The following is a 20,291-nucleotide window of genomic DNA, read 5'->3' as shown; positions in this document are numbered from 1 at the left end:
AACAATGCAGGTCTGCTGATGTCTCACAACTGTGTGTCCAAGATCCAGTTCAACAACCATCTGAGATTACCGTTAATGGAGCCACATCAACTAATGATCAAGACCACTTGACTTATCAAGATAAAATGGATGTTCTAACTACCGTCACTCAGAATCAAGACAGTAATAAAAATGTGTCATTCAGTGAACTTTCTCATGGTATGCTGTCACAGGATCAATTAGCGTTGTCGGCTCCAAATCATCAATATTCACAATCGACAATCAAGAAGACAGAAAAACTGAACAAGACTCAAAAGCGAAAGGCTTACTATAAAAAAAGGCAGAAAGAAATGGTTCAGAGGCAAGGTGTTTATGACAAAAAACAGGCTGTAGGTAAAGTCTATGATTATAAAACAAATAGTGAATCCAGGCAAAGACTTAAACAAGCCATGAAGAACAAGTATTGGAATAATATGATTTACAGAGAAGAACACAAACAAGCAATGAAAAACAATTATAAAAATAGTAATGAATACAGAGAGAGAAAAAAGGCTTATGTAATTAGGAAGTACAGAAATAATGAACAATTCAGGGAAAAACAAAAGAATTATATAATGCAAAATTACAGGAATGATGCACAATTCAGGGAGAAACAAAAGAATTATATAATGCAAAATTACAGGAATGATGCACAATTCAGGGAGAAACAAAAGAATTATATAATGCAAAATTACATAATTATATAATTGAAATTGCATAGGGATTTTCTCTGCACCACAAAATAGTCGAGACTTCCGGGTTGACTTATTTCACTCAGGATGGCAAGGACACTTCATTAGTATCACTATGGTAACTGCCTAGCAACCAGATGAGGTTACCCTAGCAACCGAATAACAAATCACATATCTCTGCATCAGAAAAACGTAGAGACTTCCGGGTTGACTTATTTCAATCAGGATGGCAAGGAGACTTGATTAGTTTCACAATGGTAACTGCCTAGCAACCAGATGGGGTTACCCTAGCAACCGAGTAACAAATCACATATCTTTGCACCAGAAAATAGTAGAGACTTCTGGGTTCATTTATTTCACTCAGGATGGCAAGGACACTTCATTACTATCACTATGGTAACTGCCTAGAAACAATATGGGGTTACCCTAGCAACCGAGTAACAAATCACATATCTCTGCCCCAGAAAATAGTACAGACTTCTGGGTTCACTTATTTCAATCAGGACGGCAAGGAGACTTGATTAGTATCACTATGGTAACTGCCTAGCAACCAGATGGGGTTACCCTAGCAACCGAGTAAAAAATCACATATCTCTGCATCACAAAAACATAGAGACTTCCGGGTTGACTTATTTCAATAAGGATGGCAAGGACACTTGATTAGTATCACTATGGTATCTGCCTAGCAACCAGATGGGGTTACCCTAGCAACCGAGTCAAAAATCACATATCTCTGCATCACAAAAACATAGAGACTTCCGGGTTGATTTATTTTAATCAGGATGGCCAGGAGACTTCATTAGTATCACTATGGTAACTGCCTAGCAACCAGATGGAGTTACCCTAGCAACCGAGCAACATATCACATATCTCTGCACCAGAACACACTACAGACTTCCGGGTTGACTTATTTCACTCAGGATGGAAAGGAGCCATGTATTGTATTACCTTGGTAACTGCATAGCAACCACACGGGCTTACCCTAGCAACCGAGTAACAAATCACATATTTCTGCACCAGAACATCGTACACATTTCTGGGTTGGTTTATTTATGACCATAATTTTTGTTATTTTCAAGTTACAACATGCTGTTTGACGAGTTTTGCCACGGCAAGCACCACTCACATTTTCTTCAGGAAATGTACCCATCTAGTTATTTTTATTAGTGGTGCTTGCAAAGCATCACTATTGTAATCTCACATACTTATTATTATACTTTTTATTTTTATTTTTATTTTTATTTTTATATCTCTTAACAAAACTTCGGCACCTAACTCGTCCCACACCGTTTGGCGTAGACCCACGAATGAGGTGTCAAATCGAACGGCCTATTGAGGACACATGTGCTATGACTTTTATAAGCGTATCGGGTACGGTATTTGCCCCAGGGGCAAAAAAGCGGCCGAAAAATCCCATAGACTTAACATTGAGACAAACTTTGACGCGTCACAGCTCCAAGCGAGGATTTCGTAGAAACGTGTGATTTGCCACATTTGAAGAGGCTGGCAGGCTCTGTAAGAGCATACCTCAATATGGGGTAAAAGTTGCACCCCTGGGGGCAGGAGCTGCCCAAAAATGCCCCAATTGACTTATAATGGTGTAGGACGGCCCATGAAATGAAAAGGCATAGGGATTTGTATTGAACATAGCTCTGGATCACAGTGTCATAGAGACGAGGGGTGGGCTCATTTTACTCAGACAACCAATCAGTCTCTCTGGATCATTGTGAAGCTATCAAGCCACGCCCTAGCAACCATTAAGAGCACCTTAGCAACAAGTCCCATAGACTTCTATTGAAAAAAATCAAAGGGATATCTCCGGATAGAAGTGTCATAGAAACACAAGGGTGGTCTCGTTTGACTCGGGACAGCAAACAGCCAATCATGCATCACTTCAACACTTCCTAGCCCCTCCCTAGCAACCATTGTCGAGCACCTTAACAACCAAAATCCATAGAGGGATATCTTCCATTCTGAATGTCACAGAGGCATGGGAGTTGGTTTATATCATTCATACTGACAAGCAGCCTTTGGAGATTCATGATTGGCAGCTGCCAAGCCACTCCCTAGCAACTACACAGAGTACCCTAGCAACCGTTTAGCAGTAACTATATCTCTGCACCAGAAAATCAGAGAGACTTCTGGGTTGATTTATTTCAATCAGGATGGCAAGGAGACTTGATAAGTATCACTATGTTAACTGCCTAGCAACCAGATGGGGTTACCCTAGCAACCGAGTAACAAATCACATATCTCTGCATCAGAAAAGCGTAGAGACTTCCGGGTTGACTTATTTCAATCAGGATGGCAAGGACACTTCATTAGTATCACTATGGTAACTGCCTAGCAACCAGATGGGCTTACCCTAGCAACCGAGTAACAAATCACATATCTCTGCATCACAAAAACATAGAGACTTCCGGGTTGACTTATTTCAATCAGGATGGCAAGGAGACTTGATAAGTATCACTACGTTAACTGCCTAGCAACCAGATGGGGTTACCCTAGCAACCGAGTAACAAATCACATATCTCTGCATCAGAAAAGCGTAGAGACTTCCGGGTTGACTTATTTCAATCAGGACGGCAAGGACACTTCATTAGTATCACTATGGTAACTGCCTAGCAACCACATGAGCTTACCCTAGCAACCGAGTAACAAATCACATATCTCTGCATCAGAAAAACGTAGAGACTTCCGGGTTGACTTATTTCAATCAGGATGGCAAGGACACTTGATTAGTATCACTATGATTACTGCCTAGCAACCAGATGGGGTTACCCTAGCAACCGAGTAACAAATCACATATCTCTGCACCAGAAAATAGTACTGACTTCCGGGTTGATTTATTTCACTCAGGATGGCAAGGACACTTCATTACTATCACTATGGTAACTGCCTAGCAACCAGATGGGGTTACCCTAGCAACCGAGAAACAAATCACATATCTCGGCACCAGAAAAGAGTACAGACTTCCAGGTTGATTTATTTCAACCAGGATGGCAAGGACACTTCATTAGTATCAATATGGTAACTGCCTAGCAACCACATGGGGTTACCCTAGCAACCGAGTAACAAATCACATATCTCTGCATCAGAAAAGCGTAGAGACTTCCGGGTTGACTTATTTCAATCAGGATGGCAAGGACACTTGATTAGTATCACTATGATTACTGCCTAGCAACCAGATGGGGTTACCCTAGCAACCGAGTAACAAATCACATATCTCTGCACCAGAAAATAGTACTGACTTCGGGTTGATTTATTTCACTCAGGATGGCAAGGACACTTCATTACTATCACTATGGTAACTGCCTAGCAACCAGATGGGGTTACCCTAGCAACCGAGAAACAAATCACATATCTCGGCACCAGAAAGAGTACAGACTTCCAGGTTGATTTATTTCAACCAGGATGGCAAGGACACTTCATTAGTATCAATATGGTAACTGCCTAGCAACCACATGGGGTTACCCTAGCAACCGAGTAACAAATCACATATCTCTGCATCAGAAAAGCGTAGATACTTCTGGGTTGACTTATTTCAATCAGGATGGCAAGGACACTTGATTACTATCACTATGGTAACTGCCTAGCAACCAGATGGGGTTACCCTAGCAACCGAGTAACAAATCACATATCTCTGCACCAGAAAATAGTACTGACTTCCGGGTTGATTTATTTCACTCAGGATCGCAAGGACACTTGATTACTATCACTATGGTAACTGCCTAGCAACCAGATGGGGTTACCCTAGCAACCGAGAAACAAATCACATATCTCGGCACCAGAAAAGAGTACAGACTTCCGGGTTGATTTATTTCACTCAGGATCGCAAGGACACTTGATTACTATCACTATGGTAACTGCCTAGCAACCAGATGGGGTTACCCTAGCAACCGAGAAACAAATCACATATCTCGGCACCAGAAAAGAGTACAGACTTCCGAGTTGATTTATTTCAACCAGGATGGCAAGGACACTTCATTAGTATCAATATGGTAACTGCCTAGCAACCAGATGGGGTTACCCTAGCAACCGAGTAACAAATCACATATCTCTGCACCAGAAAACACTACAGACTTCCGGGTTGACTTATTTCACTCAGGATGGAAAGGAGCCATGTATTGTATTACCTTGGTAACTGCATAGCAACCACATGGGCTTACCCTAGCAACCGAGTAAAAAATCACATATTTCTGCACCAGAAAATCGTACAGACTTCTGGGCTGATTTATTTATGACCATAATTTTTTTTCTTTTCAAGTTACAACATGCTGTTTGACGAGTTTTGCCACGGCAAGCACCACTCACATTTTCTTCAGGAAATGTACCTATCTAGTTAGTGGTGCTTGCAAAGCATCACTATTGTAATCTCACATACTTATTAGTGGTGCTTGCAAAGCATCACTATTGTAATCTCACATACTTATTTTTATTTTTATTTTTCTTCTTTTTATTATTATTCTATCTCCGTACAAAACTTCGGCACCTAACTCGTCCCGCACCGTTTGGCGTAGACCCACGAATGAGGTATCAAATCGAACGGCCTATTGAGGACACGTGTGCTATGACTTTTATAAGCGATCGGGGGTACGGTATTTGCCCCAGGGGCAAAAAAGCAGCCGAAAAATCCCATAGACTTAACATTGAGACAAACTTTGACACGTCACAGCTCCAAGCGAGGATTTCGTAGAAACGTGTGATTTGCCACATTTGAAGAGGCTGGCAGGCTCTGTAAGAGCATACCTCAATATGGGGTAAAAGTTGCACCCCTGGGGGCAGGAGCTGCCCAAAAATGCCCCAATTGACTTATAATGGTGTAGGACAGCCCATGAAATACTGGATATTTCATTAAACATAGCTCTGGATCACAGTGTCATAGAGACAAGGGGCCTGCCTCATTTTACTCAGATGACCAATCAGTCTCTCAGGATCATTGCAAAGCTATCAAGACACGCCTTGGCAACCATTTACAGCACCTTAGCAACAAGTCCCATAGACTTCTAATGAAAGAGATCACATGGATATCTCCGGATAGAAGTGTCATAGAAACACAAGGGTGCTCTCGTTTGACTTGGGGCAGCAAACAGCCAAACATGAATCACCTCAACACTTCCTAGCCCCTCCCTAGCAACCATTGTCGAGCACCTTAGCAACCAAAATCCATAGAGGGATATCTTCCATTCTGAATGTCACAGAGGCATGGGAGTTGCTTTATATCATTCATACTGACAAGCAGCCTTTGGAATTTCATGATTGACAGCTGCCAAGCCACTCCCTAGCAACTACACATAGTACCCTAGCAACCGAGTAACAAATCACATATTTCTGCACCACAACATCGTACAGACTTCTGGGTTGATTTATTTCAACCAGGATGACAAGGAGACTTCATTAGTATCACTATGGAAACTTCCTAGCAACCACATGGGGTTACCCTAGCAACCGAGTAACAAATCACATATCTCTGCACCACAAAACACTACAGACTTCCGGGTTGACTTATTTCACTCAGGATGGAAAGGAGCCATGTATTGTATTACCTTGGTAACTGCATAGCAACCACACGGGCTTACCATAGCAACCGAGTAACAAATCACATATTTCTGCACCAGAAAATCGTACAGACTTCTGGGTTGATTTATTTATGACCGTAATTTTTGTTCTTTTCAAGTTACAACATGCTGTTTGACGAGTTTCGCCACGGCAAGCACCACTCACATTTTCTTCAGGAAATGTCCCCATCTAGTTTTTATTAGTGGTGCTTGCAAAGCATCACTATTGTAATCTCACATACTTATTTTTATATCTCCGTACAAAACTTCGGCACCTAACTCGTCCCGCACCGTTTGGCGTAGACCCACGAATGAGGTGTCAAATCGAACGGCCTAATGAGAACACGTGTGCTATGACTTTTATAAGCGATCGGGGGTACGGTATTTGCCCCAGGGGCAAAAAAGCGGCCGAAAAATCCCATAGACTTAACATTGCGACAAACTTTGACGCGTCACAGCTCCGAGCGAGGATTTCGCAGAAACGTGTGATTCGCCACATTTGAAGAGGCTGGCAGGCTCTGTAAGAGCATACCTCAATATGGGGTAAATGTTGCACCCCTGGGGGCCAGGAGCCTCCCAAAGTTGCCCCCATTGACTTACAATGGTGTAGGACGGCCCATGAAATGAAATGGCATAGGGATTTTGTATTGAACATAGCTCTGGATCACAGTGTCATAGAGACAAGGGGGCGGGCTCATTTTACTCAGACGACCAATCTGTCTCTCAGGATCATTTTGAATCTATCAAGCCATGCCCTAGCAACGATTTAGAGCACCTTAGCAACAAGTCCCATAGACTTCTAATGAAAGACATCAAAGGGATATCTACGGATAGAAGTGTCATAGAAACACAAGGGTGGTCTCGTTTGACTCTGGGCAGCAAACAGCCAATCATGAATCACCTCAACACTTCCTAGCCCCTCCCTAGCAACCATTGTCGAGCACCATAGCAACCAAAATCCATACAGGGATATCTTCCATTCTGAATGTCACAGAGGCATGGGAGTTGGTTTATATCATTCATACTGACAAGCAGCCTTTGCAGTTTCACGATTGGCAGCTGCCAAGCCACTCCCTAGCAACTAAACAGAGTACCCTAGCAACCGAGTAACAAATCACATATTTCTGAACCAGAAAATCGTACAGACTTCTGGGTTGATTTATTTCAAAAAGGATGGCAAGGACACTTCATTAGTATCACTATGGTAACTGCCTAGCAACCAGATGGGGTTAGCCTAGCAACCGAGCAACAAATCACATATCTCTGCACCAGAAAACACTACAGACTTCCGGGTTGACTTATTTCACTCAGGACGGAAAGGAGCCATGTATTGTATTACCTTGGTAACTGCATAGCAACCACATGGGCTTACCCTAGCAACCGAGTAACAAATCACATATTTCTGCACCAGAACATCGTACAGACTTCTGGGTTGATTTATTTACGACCATGATTTTTGCTCTTCAAGTTATAACATGCTGTTTGACGAGTTTTGCCACGGCAAGCACCACTCACATTTTCTTCAGGAAATGTCCCCATCTAGTTTTTATTTTTCTTCTTTTTATTATTATTCTATCTCCGTACAAAACTTCGGCACCTAACTCGTCCCGCACCGTTTGGCGTAGACCCACAAATGAGGTGTCAAATCGAACGGCCTCTTGAGGACACGTGTGCTATGACTTTTATAAGCTGATCGGGTACGGTATTTGCCCCAGGGGCAAAAAAGCGGCCGAAAAATCCCATAGACTTAACATTGTGACAAACTTTGAGGCCTCACAGCTCCGAGCGAGGATTTCACAGAAACGTGTGATTTGCCACATTTGAAGAGGCTGGCAGGCTCTGTAAGAGCATACCTCAATATGGGGTAAAAGTTGCACCCTGGGGGCAGGAGCTGCCCAAAAATGCCCCAATTGACTTATAATGGTGTAGGACGGCCCATGAAATGAAAAGGCATAGGGATTTGTATTGAACATAGCTCTGGATCACAGTGTCATAGAGACCAGGGGTGGGCTCATTTTACTCAGACGACCAATCAGTCTCTCAGGATCATTGTGAAGCTATCAAGCCACGCCCTAGCAACCATTAAGAGCACCTTAGCAACAAGTCCCATAGACTTCTATTGAAACAGATCAAAGGGATATCTCCGGATAGAAGTGTCATAGAAACACAAGGGTGGTCTCGTTTGACTCGGGACAGCAAACAGCCAATCATGCATCAAATCAACACTTCCTAGCCCCTCCCTAGCAACCATTGTCGAGCACCTTAACAACCAAAATCCATAGAGGGATATCTTCCATTCTGAATGTCACAGAGGCATGGGAGTTGGTTTATATCATTCATACTGACAAGCAGCCTTTGGAGATTCATGATTGGCAGCTGCCAAGCCACTCCCTAGCAACTAAACAGAGTACCCTAGCAACCGCTTAGCAGTAACTATATCTCTGCACCACAAAATCAGAGAGACTTCTGGGTTGATTTATTTCAATCAGGATGGCAAGGAGACTTGATTAGTATCACTATGGTAACTGCCTAGCAACCAGATGGGGTTACCCTAGCAACCGAGTAACAAATCACATATCTCTGCATCAGAAAAGCGTAGAGACTTCCGGGTTGACTTATTTCAATCAGGATGGAAAGGACACTTCATTAGTATCACTATGGTAACTGCCTAGCAACCAGATGGGCTTACCCTAGCAACCGAGTAACAAATCACATATCTCTGCATCACAAAAACATAGAGACTTCCGGGTTGACTTATTTCAATCAGGATGGCAAGGACACTTCATTAGTATCACTATGGTAACTGCCTAGCAACCAGATGAGCTTACCCTAGCAACCGAGTAACAAATCACATATCTCTGCATCAGAAAAACGTAGAGACTTCCGGGTTGACTTATTTCAATCAGGATGGCAAGGACACTTGATTAGTATCACTATGGTATCTGCCTAGCAACCAGATGGGCTTACCCTAGCAACCGAGTAACAAATCACATATCTCTGCATCACAAAAACATAGAGACTTCCGGGTTGACTTATTTCAATCAGGATGGCAAGGAGACTTGATAAGTATCACTATGTTAACTGCCTAGCAACCAGATGGGGTTACCCTAGCAACCGAGAAACAAATCACATATCTCGGCACCAGAAAAGAGTACAGACTTCCGGGTTGATTTATTTCAATCAGGATGGCAAGGACACTTGATTACTATCACTATGGTAACTGCCTAGCAACCAGATGGGGTTACCCTAGCAACCGAAAAACAAATCACATATCTCGGCACCAGAAAAGAGTACAGACTTCCGGGTTGATTTATTTCAATCAGGATGGCAAGGACACTTGATTACTATCACTATGTTAACTGCCTAGCAACCAGATGGGGTTACCCTAGCAACCGAGAAACAAATCACATATCTCGGCACCAGAAAAGAGTACAGACTTCCGGGTTGATTTATTTCAATCAGGATGGCAAGGACACTTGATTACTATCACTATGGTAACTGCCTAGCAACCAGATGGGGTTACCCTAGCAACCGAGAAACAAATCACATATCTCGGCACCAGAAAAGAGTACAGACTTCCGGGTTGATTTATTTCACTCAGCATCGCAAGGACACTTGATTACTATCACTATGGTAACTGCCTAGCAACCAGATGGGGTTACCCTAGCAACCGAGTAACAAATCACATATCTCTGCACCACAAAATAGTACTGACTTCGGGTTGATTTATTTCACTCAGGATCGCAAGGACACTTGATTACTATCACTATGGTAACTGCCTAGCAACCAGATGGGGTTACCCTAGCAACCGAGAAACAAATCACATATCTCGGCACCAGAAAAGAGTACAGACTTCCGGGTTGATTTATTTCACTCAGCATCGCAAGGACACTTGATTACTATCACTATGGTAACTGCCTAGCAACCAGATGGGGTTACCCTAGCAACCGAGAAACAAATCACATATCTCGGCACCAGAAAACAGTACAGACTTCTGGGTTGATTTATTTCAACCAGGATGGCAAGGACACTTCATTAGTATCAATATGGTAACTGCCTAGCAACCAGATGGGGTTACCCTAGCAACCGAGTAACAAATCACATATCTCTGCACCAGAAAACACTACAGACTTCCGGGTTGACTTATTTCACTCAGGATGGAAAGGAGCCATGTATTGTATTACCTTGGTAACTGCATAGCAACCACATGGGCTTACCCTAGCAACCGAGTAAAAAATCACATATTTCTGCACCAGAAAATCGTACAGACTTCTGGGCTGATTTATTTATGACCATAATTTTTTTCTTTTCCAGTTACAACATGCTGTTTGATCGAGTTTTGCCACGGCAAGCACCACTCACATTTTCTTCAGGAAATGTACATTCTATTTATTTTTATTTTTCTTATTTTTTATATCTCTTAACAAAACTTCGGCACCTAACTCGCATCACGCACCGTTTGGCGTAGACCCACCGAATGAGGTGTCAAATCGAACGGCCTATTGAGGACACGTGTGCTATGACTTTTATAAGCGATCGGAGTACGGTACTTGCCCCAGGGGCAAAAAAGCAGCCGAAAAATCCCATAGACTTAACATTGAGACAAACTTTGAGCGCCACAGCTCCAAGCGAGGATTTCGTAGAAACGTGTGATTTGCCACATTTGAAGAGGCTGGCAGGCTCTGTAAGAGCATACCTCAATATGGGGTAAAAGCTGCACCCCTGGGGGCAGGAGCTGCCCAAAAATGCCCCAATTGACTTATAATGGTGTAGGACGGCCCCTGAAATGAAAAGGCATAGGGATTTGTATTGAACATAGCTCTGGATCACAGTGTCATAGAGACGAGGGGGTGGGCTCATTTTACTCAGACGACCAATCAGTCTCTCAGGATCATTGTGAAGCTATCAAGCCACGCCCTAGCAACCATTAAGAGCACCTTAGCAACAAGTCCCATACACTTCTATTGAAACAGATCAAAGGGATATCTCCGGATAGAAGTGTCATAGAAACACAAGGGTGGTCTCGCTTTACTCGGGACAGCAAACAGCCAATCATGCATCAAATCAACACTTCCTAGCCCCTCCCTAGCAACCATTGTCGAGCACCTTAACAACCAAAATCCATAGAGGGATATCTTCCATTCTGAATGTCACAGAGGCATGGGAGTTGGTTTATATCATTCATACTGACAAGCAGCCTTTGGAGATTCATGATTGGCAGCTGCCAAGCCACTCCCTAGCAACTAAACAGAGTACCCTAGCAACCGTTTAGCAGTAACTATATCTCTGCACCAGAAAATCAGAGAGACTTCTGGGTTGATTTATTTCAATCAGGATGGCAAGGACACTTGATTAGTATCACTATGGTAACTGCCTAGCAACCAGATGGGGTTACCCTAGCAACCGAGTAACAAATCACATATCTCTGCATCAGAAAAGCGTAGAGACTTCCGGGTTGACTTATTTCAATCAGGATGGAAAGGACACTTCATTAGTATCACTATGGTAACTGCCTAGCAACCAGATGGGCTTACCCTAGCAACCGAGTAACAAATCACATATCTCTGCATCACAAAAACATACAGACTTCCGGTTTGACTTATTTCAATCAGGATGGCAAGGACACTTGATTAGTATCACTATGGTAACTGCCTAGCAACCACATGGGGTTACCCTAGCAACCTACTAACAAATCACATATTTCTGCACCAGCACATTATACAGACTTCTGGGTTGATTTATTTATGACCACAATTTCTGTTCTTTTCAAGCAGGCTATTTGATCGAGTTTTGCCACGGCAAGCACCACTCACATTTTCTTCAGGAAATGTACCTATCTAGTTATTATTATTCTTCTTAGCGGTGAAATTTCTATACGCTTACTCCTCCTAGAGCTTTAACTCCACATACTCCAAACTCGGCACAGACACTCAAACTGGTCTGACTCGAAGTTGCTATATCTTTTCTAACTGATCGGACTTACGGTTTTCCTAAAAATGACGATCAAACTCGGAAAAACTCCCATTGACTTAACATTGCGGAATGTTCAGAAATTTAAATCTCAACTGACATTTTCACACACACAGACAAAAAGGGCCTGTCAGCCCTGTGTCTCTCCTCTCTCTCTCCCTCAGAGGATTTCTTTTATCAAGCAGCCAAAAAGTAATGACCTAAAATCTTCATAGCCACACGCTAAAACATGCTAAAAACATGCTAGCATCATGCTTAACACATGTTAGCATTGACTCGCGAGCGCTAAAAAGGCTAAAAATGTGCTAGCATCATGTTAAAATCAGCCTAGCGAAGTGCTAAAACATGCTAAAAACGTCTTAGCATCATGCTAACACATGCTAGCATCACCTAGCGAAGTGCTAAACAATGCTAAAAACATGATAGCATCAAGCTAACAAATGCTAGCATTGCCTAGCGAAGTGTTAAAACATTTTAAAAGCGTCTATAGCATCATGTTAACACATGCTAAAATCACCTAGCGAAGTGCTAAAAATGCTAAAAACATGCTTAGCATCATGCTAACACATGCTAGCATCGCCTAGCGAAGTCGCTAAAACATGCTAAAAACGTCGCTAGCATCATGCTAACACATGCTAGCATCGCCTAGCGAAGTGCTAAAAATGCAAAAATGTCTGCAGCATCATGTTAACACATGTTAGCATCGCCTAGCGAAGTGTTAAGACATGCTAAAAACGTGCTTAGCATCATGCTTAACACTTGCTAGCATCGCCTAGCGAAGTGCTAAGACATGCTAAAAACATGTTAGCATCATGCTAACACATGCTAACATCGCCTAGCGAAGTGCTAAAAAATGCTAAAAATGTGCTAAAATCATGCTAACACATGTTAGCATCGCCTAGCAAGTCGCTAAGACATGCTAAAAACATGCTTAGCGTCATGCTAACACATGCTATCATCGCCTAGCAAAGTGCTAAAAAATGCTAATAACGTGCTAGCATCATGCTAACACATGCTAACATCGCCTAGCCGAAGTGTTAAAACATGCTAAAAATGTGTTAGCATCATGCTTAACACATGTTAACATCGCCTAGCGAAGTGCAAAAAATGCTAAAAACATGCTAGCATCATGCTAACACATGCTAGCATCGCCTAGCGAAGTGTTAAAACATGCTAAAAGCGTACTAGCATCATGCTAACACATGTTAGCATCGCCAAGCAAAGTGCTAAAAGATGCTAAAAGCGTGCTAGCATTACGCTAACACATGATAGCATCACCTAGTGAAGTACTAAAAAATGCTACAAACGTGCTAGCATCTATCTGTCTGTCTATCTATCTATCTATCTATCTGAGGGTCAATATCTATCTATCTATCTATTTGAGGGTCAATATCTATCTATCTATCTATCTATCTATTTGAGGGTCAATATCTATCTATCTATCTATCTGAGGGTAAATATCTATCTATCTCTATCTATCTATCTGAGTGTCTATCTATCTATCTATCTATCTAGCAACTAATTTAAACTTTAAACTCATTTAAACTATAAACTACTTTAAACTATAAACTACTTTAAACTCATTTAAACTCATTTAAACTTCAAACTACTTTAAACTATAAACTACTTTAAACTAATTTAAACTTCAAACTACTTTAAACTTCTTCAGACTTTCTGGTCCAAACTTTCACAAGCCAACTTAAAGTTTGTCTTGACGAACTTTTTTTTCTAGTTATTATTCTTCTTACTCTGAAATTTCTATATCTAACTCCTCCTAGAGCTTTAACTCCACATACTCCAAACTCGGCTCAGACACTCAAACTGTTCTGACTCGAGTTGCTATATCTTTTCTAACTGATCGGACTTACGGTTTTCCTAAAAATGACGATCAAACTTGGAAAAAACTCCCATTGACTTAACATTGCGGAATGTTCAGATTTTCAAACTGGCCAACTGCCAAAAATTCAAATCTAAACACCTTGAAGCCCTAGACTAAATCAAACTGCCATTCTATATACTATATGAGCCATTGAGACTCATTTAAATATCATTTAAACTAATTTAAACTAATTTAAACTTCAAACTACTTTAAACTTCTTCAAACTTTCTGGTCCAAACTTTCTGGTCCAAACTTTCACAAGCCAACTTAAAGTTTGTCTCGACGAACTTTTTTTTCTAGATTTACTTTAGAGCAATCGATTGCTGTCTCCTGACTTCATAGACAGCTGTCTACTATGGGAGCATCCTCTGAAATTGAGCCTAAAAAAGAACGATTTGGAAAGCTCTTCACAGGCTCCTCGCCATATTCAAATACCGCTTTTAAATGCAACTTATTTCAATACAGGTGGCGCAAGAGGAACGATGCAATACTCAAGAGTATAAATATACACAGCACACACACATTGTGGGTAAAATAGTCCATTTTCTATTATTTTAAACTGTATTATCATTAGTTTTTAGTATCGAATGGATTCAAAGTATCTTTATAATCAAATTGCTCTCGCTGCTTCTGCCAACTTGGATTCATTTTTCCACCCAACTCATCACAGTGCATTCTGGGATTGCCTACCCGGGGAGATATACATCATTAAGATTAACCCTATCTTTTGGAACTGCCTTCGTGTCAAGAGAGCACCTATAATGCCTTAAAATGCTGCCTCTAAAGTCAACTCACTAGGATCTGAATCAGACCCATTGACTCTCACTAATAAGACCACAGATGGAAATCAAAGTGAAGAAATTTCATATGAATATTAATCAAGTACATAATGTACATACAATACTGCGTTATAACACACAAACATCTGAAAACACTGGCAGGAAAGCCATCAGATTTCAGAAAGATTCCACTGAAACTAAGCTCATCTCTCTCTGTGTGTGTCTGTGTGTGTCTGTGTGTGTCTGTAGGCCATGTAAAGATAGCTGCATCAAGCAGCCTCAATTCTGACCCCTAAAATATCAAACTGGTGAGAGACAAAAAGAAGAAATCAGTTCTTTACATCATCTTCTCTGTCCCTCTGTTCTATTCCCCCCACTCACTCTAAAGACGTGTGTATTAGTATGCATGTCTATATATATGTGTGTGTGTTTCATCAGTTCTGCACTCTTCTTTAGATAATCACAGATCTGACGGTTGCCATGGTGACGGGCCAGTTGGTTCCAGCCTGTTGTGTTGTACATCACAGGAGGAAGTGTAGTGTGTGCATGTGTGTGCGTGTGCGTGTGTGTGTGTGTGTGTGTGTGTGTGTAAGACACGGTCAGTAAACTAGTTGTTTGTGTCTTCACCAGCACTGAGTCAACAGTAAAACTCAATCTCTCTTCAGTTCAGCACACGGTGCAGTAAAGGCATCGGGTCGGTTTGTTGTTCTGCATCGTGTTCTGATGTGACTCCGAAGTCAGTACTGTTAAATGTGTTTAACAGAAGACACGCATTTATAATATATACAGTAACTTGGCTAACAGGGTTGAATGCTTGAGCTTGATGAATGTAATCGTTGGGAACAGTCAAAAAGATCAAGACCTACGACGTAGGATAGGCTAAAGACAGCGACATCTGATGAACTTAAACCGAGCGATGTTTGATCTGATCTGATCTTAAATAATCGTATCAACAGCTGCTGCAAGCATCAAGACACTTAGCAAATGTAATGTTTTGTGTTCCTCTTATGAATGACTGTGTGATAATGATGATGATCAGCTCCCCCTGCTGGACTCAAGCAGCACTGACTCTACAACAGCATTTGTGAGACATTCACAATGCCTGGCCAAACCACACACACTTAAGAGTCTATGATTGGATCATTATTGGATTCAAATAGTGAAAGAGTGGCTCAGGGAGCATAAGGAATCGTTTTCATCAATACAAGATCTCGGCCAAAAATGAATGCAACTCTGTGACATTGTATGCAAATTTGTTTTTGGCCAGGCAGTGTACACAACTACACCACAATTGTACAGAGCGGTTATCAGAGTTACCGTAGACTTTATAAGTTCACGCGAGTCTGACCATTCTCTGTTGACCTCTCATCAAGTGTTTCCATACACAGAACTGACCATCACTGGATGTGTTTTTCATTCGGAGGAAATTCTAGAGACTTTTGTGTGGGAAAATCCCAGAAATACTCAAACCAGCCCATGTGATTATCTAATCAGCCAATTGTGTGGCTGCAGTGCATAAAATCATGCAGATACGGGTCAGGAGCTTCAATTTCACATCAACCATCAGAATGGGGAAAAAGTGACCTCAGTGGTTTGGAGCGTGGCATTTTTGTCTACGATAGACAAACACTTTTGGACAATCGTACTGCAATAGCACACCGAATACCGGACCCACTGTCGACAAACACGACAGCGGAGCCCTTTCTCTGGGCAGACCGGCCACGGAAATGCAGCCGGAAAAGGGGAAGGAAAACCAGTGTTCTCGTCAGACTAAGACGTTGCACAAATCGACCCCCCGCTGCCCATCATTCTACTGGCACAAGTTCAGTCTCTGATCAACAAGCTCTGCGAGTTGAGTGCGCGGATCTCTTTCCAATGAGGGACTGCTGTTCGATTACAAATGTGTACTGGTTGGTGCTGCACTGTCTCTCACTGTGTCTATTGTCCAGCACATCTATAACAGGCGGCGTGTGATAAAAGCTCGGAGGATCACCAGAGACTCCAGCACACGAGTCATGGTCTGTTCTCACTGCTGCCATCAGGCAGGTGGTATCGCAGCATCAGGACCCGCACCAGCCGACTACATTATGCATTACGATGCTTATTTTCAGTCACTTGTTTCCCAGCAAAGTAATCTATGCTGTAATGTGCTAACTTTTGTTGTTCTTTGCAGATACTTTATTACTCCATTTATTTTTCTAATGTTATTAATATTGTATTCTTGTTTAAATGCATTCATTTTATATAATACACAACAATATAACATAACTAGTATGCGCCTCACCTTGAAGCTGTTAACGATGATATTTATTTCAGTTGCTCTTGCTCTCTGGTCCATTTATTGATTGCAAAACTGGCACGAACAAGTAACCAGTAAAAGATGAATGATTATAGCCGCTATAGCGAGAAGCCGCCTCTGCTGGTCAAAATAAACAGTACAAGATTTACCTTCAATAGGGGCTTTCATGCCATGCATTCACTTAGCAGTAAAACGAGATCTGTCTGGTTAGCCTATTACAAAGTAAATTCAGAAAATAATTAATGACATGAATTCAAGAACTGCGTTTTTGAAGTATAGAGACAACTCATCCTTTCTGTGACAGACTCATTGATCTGCTCCACTCAACACTGTTTTACTACTTCATGGACTGTGTGAGATTGTATTATATCTGTGTCTTGATGATTTGTAGATTGGATTCAGGTGTTGCAGATTATTACACATCTCTCCTCTATTGACCAGAGCCCCTCTGAAGGGAAGCCCACAATATTAGCAAACCAATTTATATATTTGTATTTATTTATATACATTCACTGACTGACGAGGAGACCACAGGCCGTTTTGAATGGGTATCAATGGAGAACATGATTCAGTACACTGAATATACTAAATTTGTGAAGAAATAGCTCATCACTTAATAAAGTGACCACCTTTCCACTATACTTAAACATGTTTTACACTAAACAATCATTTGAATGATGAATTATGTATGGAGTTATGGCGATAAAATGACTGTTTTATAAAGAAGACGCGGACAGTTTTACGACAGGTAGGTGTCAGTTTACGGCCCTCCCATTCATTTGTACAGTATTCGCAACCATTGACTTACTGTCGTAACACACTAGTTGCTCTTTTCCGTCTCTACAATGATAGAACTGACAGAGGATAAAAGATCTCTGGCCAGGACGTATGCAAATATAGCTCGGCTCATGAATATTAATTATGTATCGAGACGTTCGTGTAGGAAGCTTAGCTGATTGGATGAACACGAAAACGAACCGATCTGGTGAAGTTTGGCTCTTGAACATTAAAAATGTATGTCAAAGATATTCTATAATTATATATCATCCTCAGTGCTTTTACCATTGAGAGAGCAACGGTCAACTTGGATCACATGAGTCTTCTCTGGCCAATCATATAACAGTGACGTCAATGGACCGCTTTCAGAGTTTTACGACAGTTTTATTTTTGCAGTTGGACTTTTTCTTGTTGTAGATTTTGAGATATATTTATGTTAGTTAGTTTATTTTAGGAATATAATGTTTGTGGAATATGTTTCAGTGAGTGGCAGATTTTGGCATGAGAGTCTTAATCGATTTAAAAACATGTAAATTTAAGTTTATATCAGCATTATTGGGCTTACACAGCAGTCATTATACCCTAACCCTCATTACAATAATATAACTACATATATAATATATTAATCATTACAATTTATTTAATTCTGATTTAATGGTTGAATCCTAAAACCCAAAGGGGAAAAAACAGACATATATCATTTTAGATTCATTTTTATTAGATAAAATACAATACTGTACAAAATGTATCATATTTTAAAACTAAACACGTTGCGTGCTGGAGATAGTAAATAAAAGAATATCTGGTGTTAATCAGAATCAGATTTATTGGCAGGGATGTGTACACATACAAGGAATCTGTCTCAGGATTGCACATTGCTCACGATGTTCTTACTCATACAAAAATACAATAATAAAATAAAGTCAGACACAGCCTACAGTATAGACAACACAAATAAACACACTATGAACAAAAACAATATAGACATATTGACAAATAGTGCAGTGATCAGAGTGCAAAGTATGCAGGAGGTATACACTCACCTAAAGGATTATTAGGAACACATACTAATACTGTGTTTGACCCCCTTTCGCCTTCAGAACTGCCTTAATTCTACGTGGGATTGATTGAACAAGGTGCTGAAAGCATTCTTTAGAAATGTTGGCCCATATTGATAGGATAGCATCTTGCAGTTGATGGAGATTTGTGGGATGCACATCCAGGGCACGAAGCTCCTGTTCCACCACATCCCAAAGATGCTCTATTGGGTTGAGATCTGGTGACTGTGGGGGCCATTTTAGTACAGTGAACTCATTGTCAGGTTCAAGAAACCAGTTTGAAATGATTCGAGCTTTGTGACATGGTGCATTATCCTGCTGGAAGTAGCCATCAGCGGATGGGTACATGGTGGCCATAAAGGGATGGACATGGTCAGAAACAATGCTCAGGTAGGCCGTGGCATTTAAACGATGCCCAATTGGCACTAAGGGGCCTAAAGTGTGCCAAGAAAACATCCCCCACACCATTACACTACCACCACCAGCCTGCACAGTGGTAACAAGGCATGATGGATCCATGTTCTCATTCTGTTTACGCCAAATTCTGACTCTACCATCTGAATGTCTCGACAGAAATCGAGACTCATCAGACCAGGCAACATTTTTCCAGTCTGTCCAATTTTGGTGAGCTCTTGCAAATTGTAGCCTCTTTTTCCTATTTGTAGTGGAGATGAGTGGTACCCGGTGGGGTCTTCTGCTGTTGTAGCCCATCCGCCTCAAGGTTGTGTGTGTTGTGGCTTCACAAATGCTTTGCTGCATACCTCGGTTGTAATGAGTGGTTATTTCAGGCAAAGTTGCTCTTCTATCAGCTTGAATCATTCGGCCCATTCTCCTCTGACCTCTAGCATCAACAAGGCATTTTCGCCCACAGGACTGCCGCATACTGGATGTTTTTCCCTTTACACACCATTCTTTGTAAACCCTAGAAATGGTTGTGCGTGAAAATCCCAGTAACTGAGCAGATTGTGAAATACTCAGACTGGCCCGTCTGGCACCAACAACCATGCCACGCTCAAACGTGCTTAAATCACCTTTCTTTCCCATTCTGACATTCAGTTTGGAGTTCAGGAGATTGTCTTGACCAGGACCACACCCCTAAATGCATTGAAGCAACTGCCATGTGATTGGTTGATTAGATAATTGCATTAATGAGAAATTGAACAGGTGTTCCTAATAATCCTTTAGGTGAGTGTATATTATCATTATTATGTACATGTCGGAGGTGGATATGATATACAGGTACACATACATGCATACATGT

The sequence above is a fragment of the Xyrauchen texanus genome, chromosome 40, assembly GCF_025860055.1.
Source record: "Xyrauchen texanus isolate HMW12.3.18 chromosome 40, RBS_HiC_50CHRs, whole genome shotgun sequence".
NCBI classification, from domain to species: domain Eukaryota; kingdom Metazoa; phylum Chordata; class Actinopteri; order Cypriniformes; family Catostomidae; genus Xyrauchen; species Xyrauchen texanus.
Note: the sequence above shows the minus strand (reverse complement) of the source record.